General features: G+C 39.8%; 1 long non-coding RNA gene across 1 annotated transcript; it reads right to left on the bottom strand.

The window, feature by feature from the left end:
* Window positions 1–1,387: 1,387 nt before the first annotated feature.
* LOC112449764 lies at window positions 1,388–2,034 on the bottom strand. Its single transcript, XR_003038295.2, has 2 exons — window positions 1,566–2,034; window positions 1,388–1,452 (listed from the first exon to the last, which is right to left on the bottom strand). It is a non-coding gene; the product is annotated as an uncharacterized LOC112449764 (long non-coding RNA).
* Between the last annotated feature and the right edge of the window lie 4,616 nt (window positions 2,035–6,650).

A 6,650-nucleotide genomic window follows, 5' to 3' on the forward strand; every position in this document is an offset into this window, starting at 1 on the left:
CGAGGATCGGCTAAAGGGCGATTCCGCCTCATTTTTCACTCTATTGAGTAGTTTTGACTTGTTCTAGTTTAAACACTAGAATACTTGCACACTTCAAACCTGGACAAGATTACAAAACTCTGATAGCAGAATGTTTAGGACAAAGTTTGACATTTGTTAAACTTCAATAAAGAGCAATTCTGCCTCATTTTCACTCTATTAAATGTCAAACAAATCTTTTGGGTACATTGGAGTGGACCATCAGTTTGATTAGCAGTGCCACCACTAGATTCTGGCTCATTGCAAAGTTAGGAGAACATAAATACTGAACCACCCTGCAGGCATCCAGGTGTGTGTCACAGCTGGAGCAGATTCAAAGACCGGGAAAAATATTTTCTTTTCCTTTTGGACCCAAACATACAGAAAAAGCCCTCTTTATTGGTCAGCACTGGTGTTTATCATCACTGTATCCACTTCATCCCTGGAACAGTCTTTGCCATGGAACTCATCAAGATGCCACCAGGAGGAACACCATCTGCCAATAGTTACTTGGGGCTTTGAAACTTTTGTAGCTTAAATATCAATAAAACCATTTGAGAACATCATTTCCATTTTACAAAGAGACTGAAGATTTGACTTTATTTTAAAGTAGCCTAAAAAAATATGGTAAGCAGACAGTTATTTTTTTGTTGTTTGCCTTTTGTAGTTGCTGCCTAAAAACTTGCATTATTTTGGTCTTTTTACATTTTGATTCTGTAAATAAAAGGGAACATGTTAAAGTATTTACTTATTTTATTGTCTGGCTTTATTTTCTTCCCATAATCAAGCCATTTGCACTGAAAAAATATTGCATTTCTGCACAGCTTTTTAAAGGCAACACATGAAGACTTAATGATGCATTCAAATACAAGCTGTAATAATAATAATAATAAGAAGTCATAATGCGTGGAGACAGAGGCAAACCCAGGACGCAGACTCATAGTGATGATAATGAAAACTAATTTATTAACTAAAGAAAACAGTCAAAACAAAAGGGCTGACGTGGCAGCAAAACTAACAAAGACAAAATCCAAAAACGAGAGACAGGGCATGGCAAGGAGCAAGACACAAGAAGACAAAACGGAATGACCCAGTGACAAGTGACAAAACAGAGACCGGTTTTAAAGACAGAGAAAATGATTATGGGGTGCAGCTGTGGACTAAACGAGGAGCAGGTGAGGTGGGCGTGGCAGGCATGAATGGAAAACTACTGGGGAGGTGAATGATGACAAGGAAACAGAAACCCAACAGACAATCCAAAGCAAGAAACCAGACTCAAACAAAGAACCAAAACACTGACATTCTAACACTAAAATTGACAAGAATCAGAGTTTGTCGTAAGAGCAGCACCGAGAACCAGACACGGAGACAGCATAAAAAAAGTGTTTTTATTTACAGGTGGAACTATTTACAGCGGAGCAACACCCAGAGGATCTGCAACGGCATGAAGGAGTAAGGTGAGTCTCAGTTACAGGGCAGTTAGCTTTAAGCAGAGAGAGTTTCTTAAAAATAATAATAATAATAATAATAATCTTTGTCCTACAGACCCGATGGGGCAGCATGGTGTGGAGGCGAGGCAGGCTGAAGCAGAGGTAATCCAAGCCAAAGAGGAGGTCTGTTATCCAGGAGCAGGTAAGTCCACCAGACAGGTTGTAAAGGTAAATTCCAGGCACCCAAAAACAGCAAGCGGAGGGCAGCATAACCTGGAGCAAAGGGCACACAAACGAGGTTAACATTAACCTAAACTTGATGACAGGGCTTAACAGGCTGAGACTAACCCATAAGGCATGATGCTCCAGCAAAGATCTGGAACCAGCGGGAGGCTTAAGTACCGGTGCTGCTCATTAGACGGGAATCTGCTTCAGCTGTGGAGGAGACACTACTGCCAGCAGGGCGGAGACAGAAACTCCAGATCCCACAAAAATAGTAGTTGCTCTAAATAGAAGGAGCAAAATGGAAGATTAAATATCCAGTTTAGGTTTACATTGACACTTTTCAATGATATAATTGTGTTTGGGCTTTATTACATGATGGATTTTTAGAAAAAAAAAAAAACAATAGTAAGTTCTGTAGGTTACTGTCAACATATAAAAAATGTTCTAAAATATAAAGTCACATTATTATCAGCAAACTTCACTTCATTTTTTAATAGTTCTAACTTTGGTTTGAATATTTTTTATTTAAAATTAAGAACCAGGTCAAACTGTAGTACTATGGACAGAGGACTTTCCAGGGCTGGATTGAGAAATTAATGAAGATCACCTTATTAATATTATTATTACTTCTAGAATTGCGCCGCTCAAGGTGGCTGCATGTTGGAGCAGCTCTGTTACTCACTCTGAGATATTGCTTTTGAAAATTTTATTCCTCTTTTTTTCTGGATGTAAATCACATTTTTTTGGATGATTATTTCCTCTGGTATCAGATGCTGTGCAGCTAGAAGGATTTTTACTGAAACCTTTTTACTTTTGGACATTTTGTTATGATGCATAACCATGACAACAAGTGTTAAATGTGAAGAACCCTGAAGTCCAGTCATGGCCAGAACCAAGCAGACCGCCTGTAAATCCACCGGAGGTAAAGCTCCCAGGAAGCAGCTCACCACCAAAGCTGCTTGCAGGAGCGCCCCGACCACCGGTGGAGTGAAGAAGCCTCACCGCTACAGGATCGGTACCATGACTCTCAGGGAGATCCACCACTACCAGAAGTCCACCGAGCTGCTCATCCAGAAGCTACCCTTTCAGCACCTGGTCCAGGAGATCGGTCAAGACTGACTTGAGCTTCCAGAGCTCAGCCATCATGGCTCCGCAGGAGGCCAGCGAGGCTCACCTGGTGGGGCTCTTTGAGGACACCAGGACTGAGGACACATCGGGACAGACCGCTACAAGAGCTCCTTCCTGCCTACAGCCATCAACTCTTTAACAAAACCAGGATTATGAGCCACAACAACATTTAATTTCCCTTTGGGATTAATAAAGTATTTTTGAATTTGAATAAATCCTCATCAATACTAGAATAATCTCTGCTTAATGTCATATATAGTCAGATATAATGTCAATATGTCAAATGTGCTTTATAATACAACCATTTTTTTTCTTTACCCGCTTCTCCATTTTGGGTCGCAGGGAGCTGGTGCCCATCCCCAGCAGTCACTGTGTGAGAGGCAGGGGACACCCTGGACAGGTCGCAAGTCCATCGCAGGGACACATATAGACAAACAACCATTCACACTCTCACCTAGGGACAATTTTAGAATCATCAAGAATCATCAATTTATAATACATGCAGGTTTTTGGTCTGTGGGAGGAAACCGGAGTAAACCCACGTGAGCACAGGGAGAAGGGAGAACACCCAGGCCCAGGCCGGGAAGTGATCGGGAAGTGATCCTGCAACTTTCTTGCTGGGAGGTAACAGTGCTAACCACTACGCCACTATGCCACCTGCTTTATAATACAGTTTTCTTGTATTTGTTACTTTTCCTAACATGCTCAATGTTGGTAAATACACACCTCATCTTCATTGATCTATCTATCTATCTATCTATCAATCGATCGAGTAATTAAGTGAAGTTTGCTGATAACCATGTGGCTTCAACATTTTTGAGCATTTTAAAAAGTTGACAATAAGCCACAGAATTTATTGATGACTTTCATCATGTAATGAAACCAAAGTCCAATTGTATTATTGAAAATTGTTATTTTAAACCTAACTAGAATGTTTTATATTCAATTTTCTCTGTTTATATTTAGAGTAGTTACTGTTCCAGTGTGGATTATTGAATTTACAGGTTGTAATTGAATGCACCACTGAGTCATTACACTGTGTACAAGTGTTGCCACAAAAAGTTGTGTGAAACAGTTTTTTTAGGTAATCAGAAGCACAGATTGCATGACCACATATTTTATTAGTCTCTATTAGTCATGATTCCCCACTGTTATAATGTAAATATGAAGAGTGTTAAATATCACCTTCAATTTGTTCCTCACACCATGAAATTTCACAATGATGCTACAAAACTGTTCTTAATTTCTTCCTGTTTTTGTTTGTTTTTTACAGCAGCACCAGCTGTTAAATCTGGCAAATAAAGCTGCATTTCAAGCTCTTTGGTGTTACTTACTAATGAAAGAAAATGAGGCATTTTTAAGTAATAGGATTAAATTTGGATTTTGTAAAAATTATTTATTAGCTAAACTAATGATGACAAAGATATGGTTTAGCTTTAATCAATCCACAGTTAGCTTGTAAATACAGAGAACAACATAAGCAAGTAGCAGACGTTTATTAATTTTTGTAAAATTATTTTTTTTATTTTCTACACTTTGCTGTTTCTGCTACTGTCTCACACCATGAACACACCATTTGTGAAGTTGATTGTGCTGCATTCAGTTTTGTGATGGCGTGTGATGCTCATCGATGGAAAACAAAATATTACCAGTCACACATCCAAGTCTCTGAGAAACAGCAGAGTATTTGGGAGCTGAAGCTGTAAATCCACTATTTACAACCCAAAGCTGAATAAATAAAACACACTTTTTGTGGACTGATTGTACATCATCTTAGCCTTGTAGCTTCAGTAATCAAATACAATAAACTCAACATATTCATGTGCGCTCCTCTCACTGCAGTTGCACTTCAAAGTACTTTGTGGTGCCAGTTGTCAGCTGAGTGTGTGGGTATCCTTGTGCTTGAGTGGCTGGGGGTGTTGTCAGAGAGATGTGGGAATGTCTCCAGTGTGGGAATATGGAGATCTATGCAGACATCAATTTGTCACTTTGAAACAGAAGAACAGAGAGGAGGGGGAGACAAAAAATGACAGAGAGGTGAAGAGGAGACACTGAAAGAGATGTATAGCATTGAAAAAGGTATGTGTGGGTGCGTGTGTGAGTGTATGACAGTGAATTAGAAAATCTATTTTTGGCATACAAACATAAACATGTCCAAGAACAAACCAAATGGATTTTGCAGTTGCAAAAGAATTATTGTAACCTGAATCTGCCATGCCATGTTAGACACACTTCTTTGTACAGGTTGTGTTAAGGTGCAGATGGTTTTGCAATTTAAAACATGAGCACAGTTTAAAAAGTGCCAAATTGTTTGCTTTTTCTTTTTGTTCAGTGAAAGACTGCATCACATCTCTTACAGTTTCCAATCTTGACATATTAAAGAAAAAGGAAAGTGCAAAAAAAATAAATAAATCCCTGGCCAGTAATTTGCAACATTTTCTCTGAAAAAGCAATTCAGCAGTAAACCTGTTTTGTTTGTCTTGATTTTGAGATCAATAATAGTGTAATTTTGAGTTCCGACATCCCACTTGGGCTACATCAAATGCTTTACTGCCTGACAGCAGAAAGAGGGAAGGGCCAAGTGTGAAAGACTGCAATTTTCAAACAGTAACAGCCAGATGCACATTTAAGCAGAAAGAAAGAAATGTTTCTAAAAGAAAACACCAAATATCTAGGGAATGCCAATGAGGTGGCAACCATTTCAGTGCCTAAAACAAAACTCTTGGTGCCATGCTCCAGTTTTAGTCATTTTCAGATTTGTTTTTAAAATCACCCACAGCCAAACGCAAAGGTAGAACAATAATGTTTTGCCCATTTTTGTATACCTTTGTATGTTTGTGAGTTTTCGTTTGTCTGTACTGTTAGAAAAATATCGTCTGAACCAGTGCACTGACTTGAAAAAAGCTCTGAGAAAGTAATTTTTTGATGAACCTCTTCAACTGATTACCTTTAAGTGTCGATACTATTCAAGATGGCAGCCACAGCTAAGCAAACATAGCAAACCCAAACCTGTCTCTAACTTAGCCAAATTTCCAATCATTGAGCTCAAATGAGAGTCATTCCTAGTTTGAGCACTACAGATTGTACTATATTTTTACTTAAAACACTGGCAACTGTTGGTGTAAACTCTGTCTGTTAGCAAAATGTCTCTTGAATCACTCGACAGATTTTAGTAAAGCTCTCAGAAACTAAACACTGCCTGTACCTCTTCAACTCATTAATATTTGGAATCAACCCAATTCAATATAGCCGCCAATGCTAAGTGACTTTACCACCACAAAAATGCCTGTAACTCAGTCTCAGTTTAATAGAAATTGAGCTAAATTTTGTGTGGTAGTAGATGATAGTCTTCCCCATTATACTCTGAGCACTCATATGCCCCTTTCCCACTGGCTCTATTTCAAAAGCTCTGCTCTACACTACTCAGCTCGGCTCCATGAAAAATGCATCGAGTTTCCACCGGACAGTTTGGTCGGTAGCAGAGTGACGCCTCCATGTGTTGCGGGGGGCAGGGGGTAAGTGTGCACTACCGAAACAGGCGCCATTTGTGTATAATACTGAAGCGCTATGGACAACATTGGCCCTGTGTTGTTACTGTTTTTTAAACCTTTGGGGATTCTCCTGAGACTTCAGGAAGAGAGGCGCAGTGGAAGAAAATCGGGTGAAGAGAGGGGCGGAGCTGTCAACTGACCACTACCTGGTGGTGAGTCGGCTCCAATGGTGAGGGAGGATGCCGGTCAGACCTGGCAGGCCCAAACGTATTGTGAGGGTCTGTTGGGAACGTCTGGCAGAGTCTCCTGTTAGGCGGAGCTTTAACTCCCACCTCCGGGAGAACTTCGAACATGTTCC

The sequence above is a fragment of the Kryptolebias marmoratus genome, linkage group LG22 (assembly GCF_001649575.2).
Source record: "Kryptolebias marmoratus isolate JLee-2015 linkage group LG22, ASM164957v2, whole genome shotgun sequence".
In the NCBI taxonomy this organism is placed as follows: domain Eukaryota; kingdom Metazoa; phylum Chordata; class Actinopteri; order Cyprinodontiformes; family Rivulidae; genus Kryptolebias; species Kryptolebias marmoratus.